General features: G+C 44.6%; 1 protein-coding gene across 1 annotated transcript in view; it reads left to right on the top strand.

Moving 5' to 3' along the window:
• The window catches only part of ADAM11 (ADAM metallopeptidase domain 11), a 172,495-nt gene that overhangs the window by 42,377 nt on the left and 115,734 nt on the right, over nt 1-14,384 (top strand). The gene's annotated exons all lie outside the window — the stretch shown is intronic.

Below are 14,384 nucleotides of genomic sequence, written 5' to 3' on the forward strand. Positions count from 1 at the left end.
CTCATATCTATTAGGCATGAAAAAAAAAATCACAGCATATTGCTGTGTGCAGCACAAAACTTCTGAGTGCAGTCCGAATTCCATGACCTCATAGAATGGAGAAGATGGAGAAATTTTGTTCTCCAATTTCTCCTCATCCGAGAGAATCGGATCATATTATGATCACACTCTGATAAAACTCTGATCAGAGTTTGATCCCAGTGTCATTTACATAATCGATCCAATTGTCTCAGAGGAAAGAATCTACACTTGTGTGACTGCGGCCTTAAAAATTCCAAAAAGGGAAAAGGATCGATGCAAAAAAGTTTGGGCACTCTTGGAGACAAATCTTTGACCAAGGTTTCAGACTTTAACTAGCCTGTTAGTGTTATGGCTTGTTCACTATCATCGTTAGGAAAAACCCAGCCTCCTCTAACTTTATGCCAAAAAACAGCAGCCACGAGTTCTTCTAAGCAGCTGCCTAGCACTCTGAAAATAAAAATGGTGGAGGTGCACAAAGTAGGAGAAGGCTATAACATGAAGGCAAAGTGTTTTCAAGTTGCCCTTTCCTCAGTTTGAAATGTAATTAAGAAATGGCTGTTAACAGGAACAGTGGAGGTCAAGATAAGGTTTGGAAGACCAAACAAAGTTTCAGTGAAAGCTGCACATAGGGTTGCTAAAGAGGCAAATCAGAAGTACATGGACTGCATAAGACCTTCAGAAAGATTTAGCAGTGTCTAGAGTTCTGGTACATTGTTCTACTGTTCAGACACCTGCACAAATATGGCCTTCTTGGAAGAGTCATCAGAAGAAAACCTCTCCTGGGTCCCCACCATAAAATTCAGCATCAGGAGTACGCAGAATAACATCTAAACAAGCATGTTGCATTTTGGAAACAAGTCATGTGGACCAATGGGGTTAAAATAGAACTCTTTGGCCACAATGATCAAAGGTATGTGTGCAGAAAAAAGGGCACAGAACTTGAGGAAAACAACATCTCACCAACCATTAAGTGTTGGCATGGATCAATCATGCTTTGGAGTTCTGTTGCAGCCAATGACACAGGGAACTTTTCATGGGAAGAGGGAAGAATGGATTCAATTAAATTTCAATAAATTCTTGATGTAAACATAACACCATCTGTAAAAAAGCTGAAGTTGAAAGGAGGATGGCTTCTACAAATGGATAATGGTCCTAAACACACGTCAAAATCCACAATAGACTACCTCAAAAGGAGCAAGCGGAAGATTTCACAATGGCCCTCACAGGCCCCTGATCTGAACATAATTGAAAATCTGTGGCTAGACCTCAAAATAGCAGTGCATGCAAGACGACCTAGGTATCTCACAAAATTTGAAGAATTTTACAAGGAAGAATTGATAAAAATCCCTCAAACAAAAATTGAAAGACTCTTGGCTGGCTACAAAAAGCGATTACAAGTTGTGAGATTTTCAAAAGGGGGTGCTACTAGGTACTAACCATGCAGGGTGGCCAAACTTTTGCATTGGCCAATTTTCCTTTTTTGTAATTTTTAAAATGTAAAAGATGAAAATATTTTTTTTGACTAAAATTCAAAGGAAATGTGTCATCTTTAACTTTAGGCCTTTTAGAAATAATTTAATCTTCAACTTGCTTAACTGTTCATAATAACTGCAGGTTTAATCAGGGGTGCCCAAACTTTTACCTGCCACTGTACATGTGTCACCATCCTGCAGTTGTTTGTAATTAATCTTGAAAGTAATCACTAATATTACATTGTGAGTAAAAGTATATTTGTACTTTAAGGTTATTAACATGTCTGTCTGCCACAGTAAAAAAAAAATGTCCACCCCTCCCCCTGATTAATTTCAGAGAAGCCGTAATTACATTCTCCATTAACCCAAAAAAAGACAGTATTCCAAAGGGACATAAAATTCCAAAGATCGCAGAAATAATTACAATGAAATACCCTGTTATTTAGTATTTCCCAGAATTATCTTCAACTAAGGTCCCTATAGCCACTGGTCACATCTCTCCAAATATAAAGCTGTGTCTCCAGTAGTAATCCTCATCTTTTGCAAACCTCTAATACCACTCAGAAGGTAATACATTTTTTTCCCGCAGACCCATATCCTCCATATACTACGTCTAATATCTATCCAATAGTTTTTTCTATGCCAGATAATTTCATATTGCTTCTCTCTATTCAGAGGATTTTGCCATCCCTTTAAGGATGGAGTTTCTTTTAAAGAATAAACTCTTTATCTTAATCTTTTAATATTTTTTTACGTATAAACTACGGTACATCCTATGTATACCGTATTTTTTGGACTATAAGATGCACTTTTTTCCTCCTAAAATGTGGAGGAAAATGGGAGTTGGTGCGTATTATAGTCCGGATGTATCGGCTCTGGTTGTGGTGGGGAGGTGGGGGAAAGGTTTTGGCAGATCAGCGGGTCACACAGGCAGGAGCCGGCAGCTGCAGCTAACTCCTGTGCCTGCTACTAAAGAGAAATGAATATTCACTGCATTCCACACCCATGGGCGTGGAGGGCAATCAATATTCATTTCTTTTTGGCATCCTGGTATGATTGGCCCCATCCCATTCCTGGTATGATTGGCCCCATCCTTATTCTGGTATGATTGGCCCCATCCCGTTCTTGGTATGATTGGACCCATCCCGTTACTGGTATGATTGGTCCCATCCCGTTACTGGTATGATTGGTCCCATCCTTATTCTGGTATGATTGGCCCCATCCCGTTCTTGGTATGATTGGACCCATCCCGTTACTGGTATGATTGGTCCCATCCCGTTACTGGTATGATTGGTCCCATCCTTATTCTGGTATGATTGGCCCCATCCCGTTCTTGGTATGATTGGACCCATCCCGTTACTGGTATGATTGGTCCCATCCTTATTCTGGTATGATTGGCCCCATCCCGTTCTTGGTATGATTGGTCCCATCCTTATCCTGGTATGCATGGCCCCATCAGAAAAGATTAAAAAAAAAAACCCTTACACATACCTTCTCCACCCCCTCGCAGTGTCCTGCTTCGTTGCCAGCAGCTGCTTAATGCTTGTAAGCAGCGCATGGCAGGGACGTCATGTGCTGGTCACAAGCAGAGCACAGCTGCCAGAATACTCACTGGGACTGTTCATCTCAGAGAGCAGGGAGTATTCATTGCTCTTCAGTAGTGCGCAGTGTCAGCCACCGGCTTCCTGCTGCTGCTGGCAGTCACGTGTGCTGATACTTAAGAGAAATGAATAGTGCTGGCATGGAGGGGACTGGGCAGTGCTGGCATGGAGGGGACGGGACAGCGTTGTCTGCTCGGTGACACTGCCTTCCACTGTGTGTATATAAAAGCTGTGCTGCAGAAAAGTGCTGTGTATAAAGGAGGAGCGTGAGGTGCAGGAGGAGGCTGTGTAAAAAGAAGGAGCAGGAGGAATAAGGCCCCTTAACTGTCGACGTTTTTTTTTTTTTTTTTCCCGCTGTTATTTGTTATAACTAACCACAGTTAGTTATTATGCCCGGGCAATGATAGGCTTTTCAGCTAGTCGTCAATAAATATTAAAGAGGAAATTTTCAGTTCAAGTCTGCAAAATATGCTATAATATTGCCATCGAGTATATGGAAAAATGTTTTATTACGTGCTGCATTGGTAATGGCTCAATACAGTTCACTTTTGTGTTTTGTGATGTTGCTTCTTATAATGGGCAATATTAGATGTCTTTTCTCTCACACATTAGACCTTGAGCTTCTAAGATCCCAACAACTTGGCCTTCTTCATCAACCTGTAATAGGATACTTGTAGCATTTTCCATTTTTTTGTATTTTGGCTGGGTGTAGGGAAGTATAGAGGATAGAGGCAGCTGGGGGACCATGTACTACATACTAGTGTAGATGGACATCCTGCTCATGATCTACAGAAAGATGAATGACCTTCTCCCTCTATAGAGATTGTAATAGCTGCCATTTTTGGTTGTCCCTTGGTATCTGTAGCAAGAATGCTCAGAAATGACTGACTACATTAAGGCTTTTTACAGAAGGACAAGTCTTTTTTTATCCTGGGAGAAATGTCCTTCAGTGTTCGCCACCTGTTATCCCTGATAACTCCATGAGCAGTAGAATAAAATCTAAACTCAGAACATTTTCTGCTATTCAATCATTTTCACAGAAGATAAATGGGTCACATAGAGAATCTGCGTTCACTACGTGCCACTCTACAGCTTCTTATTCTGCACATCCTCTTTCATCCGAGGCAGGACTAATAAATGAAGGTTCATTTTACCTCAGGTCATGTTCTGTGGGAAGTGGAGAGAGACCCAGATATTGTTTTATCATTATTTCTGCTCCACTTAAACAGTTGGATCCATTATATAACAAAACGCTAAGTACTATCATAGAGACATGTAGTCAGTACATGTGAGTCTAACTGGGAAAAAGAGATTTTTGATGTTTGCATTTTACCTATGACCCGTTGAAGAAAATATTAATCACTGAATGTAAGATTTCTCTGTGTAGATAGCTATTGTAGTGTTTCAGCTCTCTGGTAGCTGCGTGGATACGCACAGTACATGGTTTTCGTATCAAAACAGAATAAAGTTTATTGTTCTTCATAAACCTACTGTAAAATAATTGCAGATGTGATCTACCCCATAGTATAACGCTGGGCCGAGTGCTACAGTCATGGCCAAAAGTATTGACACCCCTGCAATTCTGTCAGATAATACTCAGTTTCTTCCTGAAAATGATTGCAAACACAAATTCTTTGGTATTATTATCTTCATTTAATTTGTCTTAAATGAAAAAACACAAAAAGAATTGTCCTAAAGCCAAATTGGATATAATTCCACACCAAACATAAAAAAGAGGGTGGACAAAAGTATTGGCACTGTTCGAAAAATCATGTGATGCTTCTCTAATTTGTGCAATTAACAGCACCTGTAACTTACCTGTGGCACCTAACAGGTGTTGGCAATAACTAAATCACACTTGCAGTCAGTTGACATGGATTAAAGTTGACTCAACCTCTGTCCTGTGTCCTTGTGTGTACCACATTGAGTATGGAGAAAAGAAAGAAGACCAAAGAACTGTCTGAGTACTTGAGAAACCAAATTGTGAGGAAGCATGAGCAATCTCAAGGCTACAAGTCCATCTCCAAAGACCTGAATGTTCCTGTGTCTACCGTGCGCAGTGTCATCAAGAAGTTTAAAGCCCATGGCACTGTGGCTAACCTCCCTAGATGTGGACGGAAAAGAAAAATTGACAAGAGATTTCAACGCAAGATTGTGCGGATGTTGGATAAAGAACCTTGACTAACATCCAAACAAGTTCAAGCTGCCCTGCAGTCCAAGGGTTCAACAGTGTCAACCCGTACTATCCATCGGTGTCTGCATGAAAAGGGACTGTATGGTAGGAGACCCAGGAAGACCCCACTTCTTACACCGAGACATAAAAAAAGCCAGGCTGGAGTTTGCCAAAACTTACCTGAAAAAGCCTAAACTCTTGGAAGAATGTTCTCTGGTCAGATGAGACAAAATTAGAGTTTTTTGGGCAAAGGCATCAACATAGAGTTTACAGGAGAAAAAAAGAGGCATTCAAAGAAAAGAACACGGTCCCTACAGTGAAACATGGCGGAGGTTCCCTGATGTTTTGGGGTTGCTTTGCTGCCTCTGGCACTGGACTGCTTGACCGTGTGCATGGCATTATGAAGTCTGGAGACTACCAACAAATTTTGCAGCATAATGTAGGGCCCAGTGTGAGAAAGCTGGGTCTCCCTCAGAGGTCATGGGTCTTCCAGCAGGACAATGACCCAAAACACACTTCAAAAAGCACTAGAAAATGGTTTGAGAGAAAGCACTGGAGACTTCTAAGGTAGCCAGCAATGAGTCCAGACCTGAATCCCATAGAACACCTGTGGAGAGATCTAAAAATGGCAGTTTGGAGAAGGCACCCTTCAAATATCAGGGACCTGGAGCAGTTTGCCAAAGAAGAATGGTCTAAAATTCCAGCAGAGCATTGTAAGAAACTCATTGATGGTTACCGGAAGCGGTTGGTCGCAGTTATTTCGGCTAAAGGTTGTACAACCAAGTATTAGGCTGAGGGTGCCAATACTTTTGTCTGGCCCATTTTTGGAGTTTTGTGTGAAATGATCAATGTTTTGCTTTTTGCTTCATTCTCTTTTGTGTTTTTTCATTTAAGACAAATTAAATGAAGATAATAATACCAAAGAATTTGTGTTTGCAATCATTTTCAGGAAGAAACTGAGTATTATCTGACAGAATTGCAGGGGTGTCAATACTTTTGGCCATGACTGTATGTGATGTTTTATCTCATAGCACTTAGCCATGTTATGTGGTAGTGTGACTCCGGCCTAAGTCTGCTTGTTTTCAGCAAAGTGTTTGTGGGCTTTCTTTTGCATCATCTTTAGAAGAGGCTTCCTTCTGGGACAACAGTTACGCAGACCAATTTGATGCAGAGTGCAACGTGTGGTCTGAGCACTGACAGGCTGACCCTACACCCCTGTAACCTCTGCAGCAATGCCGGCAGCACTCATATGTCTATTTTGAAAAGACAACTCTGGATACGATGCTGAGCTTGTGCACTCAACTTTCGTCAACCATGGCGAGGCTAGTTCTGAGAGGAACCTGTCTTGTAAAACCGCTGTATGGTTTTGGCCACCAGGAGCTCAGTGTCAGGGTATTGGCAATCTTCTTATAGCCTTGGCCATCTATATTTGCAGCTGTAGGTAGGTGAGCCGACTGGGGGGTGACCCCTTTCTTCGCTGCGAACAGACTTGAGACAGAGTCCAAGGTGCGTCCAAAAGGTCCTCTTTATTGGTCGTACTCTCACGACCCCCAGCACCACACAGCAGCTGCTCGACAAACTCCGCAGCACCACACAGCAGCTGCTCGAACTCCGCAGCACCACACAGCAGCTGCTCGACTCCGCACACAGGCCCGGGTACCTTCACTTGCCTCCTCTCCTCTATGACGTCCCTCGCGGCTCTTTCACTGTGGCTGCCCTAGGCCTACCACCACAGCGCTTCGCCTGCCCGAGTCCGTCCGTCTTGTGGTACTCCCAGGCTCTCTCTCTGTCTGCGGCTTCTCCTGTCAGGGTCACCCCCCTGACTGTCTTCCTCGCCAGTCCTTCCCGAAGCTTCTCCTGTCTTTTCTCTTCAGTCTTATCTCCTGAGCTCCCCTCTCTGGACTGACCGCTTCTAGAACTCTGTACCTGCTTTTTGTCCCCCTCCTTGAGGATTCCTCCCAGAGTTCTGGTAACCCCGCCCCCATGACTATGCGGTTTCGTAGCCCTAAGCTCGTGTTAAGTCCTTTTCTCACAACTCTCTCCACTCCCATCTTGTGGCCAAACTGCAGTTGCACCCTTCTCCACTAATTCAGCTGTCTCCCATCTATAAATGCAACAGTCCACCCAAAACACACTATACCTTTACATTCCCACTGCAAACAGGTCAGTACATCAGTCCACCTCCCCTACACTCTCCCTTCCTTTGACCATCGTCGTCCTTGACAATCTAGTTTCCCTTTCTTTGTCGTTCTGAAGCTTCCCCACCTTCTCTTGTCGGACCGGTTGTTGAGCCATACGCAGGGGGCTGAACCAAACCGTGGGCAATCATGCTCCGAGTAGCTTACGGCTTACTCGCCAGCACGTATGCCTTAAAGACAATTCCCACTGGTTGGACCAAGTCCACCCGGACTACTCTACGGGTGCGTACCTCCCACTTTTCTCTCCTTCTGTCACATCCTACAATTTGGAGTGCAATGACCGAGGCCCTAACCTACCAGGTCATTGTCAGGCTTCCTCCTTTTCTTTTGGGGGTGTTTGTTGTTTCAAAGTAAATAAGTCATGGTCGGCGTTTTTCTTCACACTTAGTACCCGGGACCTGTTGAACATTTTCATCATTTTTTTTTTTTCATACATATAACATTTCAACAACTAACTATAGTTTTAACTATGCCATGTTTAATACTACTATGGTTAACTTTTTTTGTGTGTGTTTTGTATCTTTTTCAAGTAACATAGTAACATAGTTATTAAGGTTGAAGGGAGACTTTAAGTCCATCTAGTTCAACCCATATCCTAACTTGCCCTAACATGTTGATCCAGAGGAAGGCAAAAAAAACCCATGTGGCAAACAGTAAGCTTCACATTGGGGAAAAAAATTCCTTCCCGACTCCACATACGGCAATCAGACTAGCTCCCTGGATCAACGCAATATTAAGGAAACTAGTGTATATACCCTGTAATATTATACTTTTCAAGAAAGGCATCCAGTCCCTTCTTAAATTTTAGTAGGGAATCACTCATTACAACATCATATGGCAGAGAGTTCCATAGTCTCACTGCTCTTACAGTAAAGAATCCGCATCTGTGAGTATGCTTAAACCTTCTTTCCTCCAGACGTAGAGGATGCCCCCTTGTCCCTGTCACAGGTCTAAGAGTAAAAAGATCATTAGAAAGCTCTTGGTATTGTCCCCGCATATACTTATACATTGTAATAAGATCACCCCTAAGCCTTCGATTCTCCAAACTAAATAACCCCAAGTGTAATAACCTGTGTTGGTATTGCAGACCCCCTAGTTCCCTAATAACCTTGGTTGCTCTTCTCTGCACCCGCTCCAGTTCAGCTATGTCTTTCTTATACACCGGAGACCAGAAATGTACACAGTATTCTAAGTGTGGTCGCACTAGTGACTTATATAGAGGTAAAATTATGTTCTCCTCATGAGCATCTGTGCCTCTTTTAATGCATCCCATTATTTTATTTGCCTTTGCAGCAGCTGCCTGACACTGGCCGCTAAATGTGAGTTTGTCGTCCACCCATACACCCAGGTCTTTTTCAGTGACTATTTTGCCCAGTGTTTTACAATTAAGCACATAATTATACATCTTGTTCGTTCTACCCAAGTGCATGACCTTACATTTATCCCCATTAAAGCTCATTTGCCATTTATCAGCCCAAGCTTCTAGTTTACATAAATCCTCCTGTAATATAAAATTGTCCTCCTCTGTATTGATTACCCTGCAGAGTTTAGTGTCATCTGCAAATATTGAAATTCTACTCTCTATGCCCCCTACAAGGTCATTAATAAATATGTTAAAAAGAAGCGGGCCCAAAACTGACCCCTGTGGTACCCCACTGCTAACCGTGACCCAGTCCGAGTGTGCTCCATTAATAACCACCCTTTGTTTCCTATCCCTGAGCCAGCTCTTAACCCACTTACACATATTTTCCCCTATCCCCATTGTTCTCATTTTATGTATCAACCTTTTGTGTGGCACCGTATCAAAAGCGTTTGAAAAGTCCATGTACACCACGTCCACTGCATTCCCTTGGTCCAGTCCGGAACTTACCTCTTCATAAAAGCTTATCAGATTAGTCTGACAGGAACGGTCCCTTGTAAACCCATGTTGATATTGGGTCATGAGGTTATTCTTCTCCAGATACTCCAGTATAGTATCTCTTAGAAAACCCTCCAGGATTTTACCCACAGTTGAGGTTAAACTTACTGGCCTATAATTTCCAAGTTCAGTTTTTGTCCCCTTTTTGAATATTGGCACCACATTTGCTATACGCCAGTCCTGTGGTACAGACCCTGTTATTATGGAATCTTTAAAGATTAAAAATAATGGTCTATCTATGACCGTGCTTAATTCCTGCAGTACTCGGGGGTGTATCCCATCCGGGCCCGGGGATTTGTCAATTTTAGTGATTTTTAGACGCCGCCGTACTTCCTGCTGGGTTAAGCAGGTGACATTTAACAGAGAATTTTTATCCCTGATCATGTTATCCGTCATAGGATTTTCTTGTGTAGATACTGTTGAAAAAAAGTCATTTAGCATATTGGCTTTTTCCTCATCCTCATCCACCATTTCACCCAGACTATTTTTAAGGGGGCCAACACTATCATTTTTTAGTTTCTTACTATTTATGTAGTTAAAGAATATTTTGGGATTATTTTTACTTTCTCTGGCAATGAGTCTCTCTGTCTCAATCTTTGCTGTCTTGATTTGCTTTTTACAGAATTTATTTAATCTTCTGTATTTAGTTAATGAATCATCACTACCTACTTGCTTTAATTCACTAAATGCTTTATTTTTGTCCCTTATTGCGCCCCTTACAGCTCTATTTAGCCATAGTGGTTTCTTCCTATTTCTCGCATGTTTATTCCCATACGGTATATATTGTGCACAGGTCCTATTCAGGATGCTAATAAACGTCTCCCATTTTCTTTGTGTATTTTTATGTCTCAGGATATCGTCCCAGTTAATTGCACCAAGATCATCTCTCATCCGTTGGAAATTTGCTTTCCTGAAGTTTAGTGTCCTTGTAACCCCTCTACTACACATCTTATTAAAGGATACATGAAAACTTATTAATTTGTGATCACTATTACCCAAGTGACCCCCAACCCTTACATTTGATATGCGGTCTGGCCTGTTGGTTAATATTAGGTCTAGCAGTGCCCCCCTCTTGTTGGGTCCTGAACCAGTTGTGAAAGGTAATTGTCTCTCATAGTAGTCAAAAACCTATTACCTTTGCTGGAACTGCAGGTTTCGGTTCCCCAATGTATTTCAGGGTAGTTGAAGTCCCCCATAATAATGACTTCTCCTTGAGTCGCAGCTTCATCTATTTGCTTTATGAGGATATTCTCTGTTGCTTCCATTATTTTTGGAGACTTATAACAAACTCCTATCAGTAATTTATTATTTTTCCCCCCTCCCCTTATCTCTACCCACAGGGACTCTACATTTTCATTAGACTCATATATATTATCACGAAGGATGGGTTTTAAGGATGATTTTACATATATACACACACCTCCCCCTCGCTTATTTGTGCGGTCATTTCTGAACAGACTATAGCCCTGTAAATTAACCGCCCAGTCGTGACTCTCGTCCAGCCATGTCTCAGATATCCCCACCATGTCATAATTATGTTCCAACAACATTAACTCCAATTCCTTCGTTTTGTTGGCGAGGCTTCTGGCATTAGTATACATGCACTTTATGTATCTCTCTGTACCTCTATTCTTTCTTAAATTATTAACTGTTCTAACCCCACCCCCCATGCCACCCCCACCCCCAATGTCATTTTTTGTGCCCAGGTCTCTATCTGCACTGTTTTCCCCTCCTATAAAAGGAATACCCTCCCCCCTCGTCCCTAGTTTAAACACTCCTCCAACCTTCCAGCCATTTTCTCCCCCAGCACAGCTGCACCCTCCCCATTGAGGAGCAGTCCGTCCCTAGCGTAGAACCTGTAGCCAACTGAGAAGTCGGCCCAGTTCTGCAGGAACCCAAACCCCTCCTTCCTACACCAATTCCTGAGCCACTTATTAACCTCCCTAATCTCCCGTTGCCTCACTGGCGTGGCACGTGGTACAGGAAGTATTTCCGAAAATACCACCTTGGAGGTCATTGCTTTAAGCTTACAGCCTAATTCCCTGAAATCATCTTTAAGGACCTTCCACCTACCTCTAACTTTGTCATTTGTGTCAATGTGCACCATGACCGCTGGATCCTCACCAGCCCCTCCCAGTAATCTGTCAACCCGATCAGCGATGTGTCGGACTCGAGCGCCAGGTAGGCAGCACACCGTTCGACGATCCCTGTCTTTGTGACAGATTGCCCTATCTGTTCCCCTAATAATTGAGTCTCCCACTACCAGAACCTGTCTGGCCTGCCCTGCTCTCCTATTTCCCCCCTTACTGGAGCAGACACTCCTCCGGCTTTCAGAGGACATGTCTTGCTGCAGCAGTGCTACTCCTGCACTAACACTCCCCTCATCTGCCAACTTAGCAAACTTATTGGGGTGTGCCAGATCAGGACTAGCCTCCCTGGTGCTCTTCCCTCTACCCCGCCTTCTAACTGTCACCCAGCTAGCTGCTTCATTGTCCTGCAGCTCCAACCTAGCATCCCCCCACTCATCTATCCCATTGAGCGTCTGCTCAATGAGCAGAAGACTCCTTTCCATATTGTCTATGGATCTCAGTGTTGCCAGCTGCACATATAGATCCAGTATCTGGGCTTCCAAATGCACAACGTGCTTACATCTCGCACAGCAGTATGCACCGTCGACCGACTGTTCAAGGATTTCATACATGCGGCAAGACGTGCACTGGATGGCATTGGCAATAGTGGAGCACATCCTAATGGGGATTGCACCAGACAATAAGATAAGCAAAAATAAATAAAAAAAAAAAAAATGTATTAATATAATATAACAGCAATTCAGTAAGACCTCCCTTGGAAATTCCCTGAATCCAAAGTCACTGAATCTCAAGTCACACACTTACCACAGTTCGCACTTACACTCAGGTCACACTCGGCTCGTTCATACTCGCTCAGGCAGAAGATTTAAAAGAGTTGTTTTTTTTTCCCCTTTTACCAGCACACCACCTTGCTGCTCAATGCACTTCCAAAAGGAGTTGAGCCCCAACCAGCTGCCCCTTATAAACCCTTAATTACTGTATGAGCTCCCACCCTTAATTAACCCCTTGTGAATATAGTTACACCTCAAGATTTAAATGCAATATAGTTAACCCTTAAAAACACAGATAGTAAAATAAGAGATTAACCCTGTAGAGAGAAAAAATAGGTTAAACAAGCCCCCAAGCCCCCCAAAAATTGAACAGGTAGAAAGCACTCAGCAACCTACAATTCAGCAACTCACACAGGTATTTGTTACAGGTTTTCCAAATACCTCTTCACTGAATCTCAAGTCACACACTTACCACAGTTCGCACTTGCGCTCAGGTCACACTCAGCTCGTTCACACTCGCTCAGGCAGAAGATTTAAAAGAGTTTTTTTTTTTCCCCCTTTTACCAGCACTCCACCTTGCTGCTCAATGCACTTCCAAAAGGAAGTACAACATAAACATGGGTGCTCCCCCTTCCTTTATAGAGAGCACCTTCCCCCATGCATCCCCGCCATCACAGGAGACAAACATTTTACTTAACGTGGACGTAGAACTGTCCCTTATGCTGCACAACAGTGCGCAGCAATCCCGGTAGTCCGGGCCATCTCCTGACGGCTGATGTTCCGCCAGTCAGCAGGGAACTCTACAGCCGTGAAGTCCCCGGGATGCTTGAACTATTCTGGGCCCTGAGTGTCCCTGATGCCTGAGACCCAGGAGTCCTCTTCACTTATATGGGGGCTCATACCCCTCAGGGTAAGCGATGACCGCCACCACATAGTAGCCGCGGGGGCAGTATTCCTTGTAATAGGAGACCAGGTCTCCCTCCCGCAGAGCCTGCCCGTGTTTAATGGAAGCCACATTCAGGTATATTTTATGGCCAGTTGCGAGGTCCCGAAAAAAGTCATAACCTTTGGCCGGGTTGGTGTGCACAAGCCGCCCAGTAGACCGGGGGACGGTCACGGCTGCTTACCCCTTGGCATGCAGCAGTGCCCAGACCTCCCGCTCTTTGGCCTTCTTCTGCTCAATGACCTCCACAACCCAGGCGGAGGGTCCGGTGTAGGCCGCAGAGTCCAGCGGGCGGGCCGTGGTCGACGTCGAGCAGAGGCGGCTGCAGATTCCGGCGGACCAGCTGCAGCTGGGGCTGGGTGAAGGGCAGGGGCAGCCACGGGTTCCGGGGAGTAGGCCGCAACCAGAGCCTGGAGCAGCGTAGAGGCGGCTGCAGGCATTGGGGAGCAGGCCGCAACCGGAGTCACGGACGGGGCAGAGGCGGCCACAGGCATCGGCGGGTAGGCCGTAGAGTAGGCCACGGGCTCCGGCGAGTAGGCCGTGGCGATCTAGGGCGGGGCTGAAGTGGTGGCAGGCCCCAATGGATAGGCCGCCGGCGGATGATGGAGCGTGGCAGAGGCGGCCGCAGGTCGGTTCAGCGCCGGCGACACGGAACGAGGCGCCGCCGGGCGGGGTGGCTCAGGATCGCTGACAGGAGCCGTGAAGTCATCCGGGGCTGGGGTCACTGGAGAGTGGGAGGTCGGGCGGGGAGGCCGAGGGCCGGTGTCGGGGCCCTGGGGCCTGTCTAGATCTGCCTGCGGTGCCGCCGGCTGGGCCGGGGGAACGCTCACCTTCCCCGGTGCTGCAGCTCCCAGTAGGTTTTCCCGCAGCTCCTTCAGCAGCCGTTGATCTTCAACCTGCACAGCAACAATTCTATTTTTCAGATCCTCAGAGTTCTTTGCCATGAGGAGCCATGTTGGACTTCCAGTGACCATTATGAGAGCTTAGAGAGAGAGGCGATAACACCAAATTTACCACATCTGCTCTCCAGTCACACCTGAGACCTTGTAACACTAATGAATCACATGACATTGGCTAAGAAAATGGCTAACTAATTGCTGTGTGTTGAGTTATTTATTGGCGCACCAAATTTACACTGTTATATAAGCCGTACTTTACATTGTATCAAAGTGTCATATCTTCAGTGTAGTCCTATGAA

This window comes from Dendrobates tinctorius, unplaced genomic scaffold, assembly GCF_039654945.1.
Source record: "Dendrobates tinctorius isolate UK_male_01 unplaced genomic scaffold, ASM3965494v1 ptg000032l, whole genome shotgun sequence".
NCBI classification, from domain to species: Eukaryota; Metazoa; Chordata; class Amphibia; order Anura; family Dendrobatidae; genus Dendrobates; species Dendrobates tinctorius.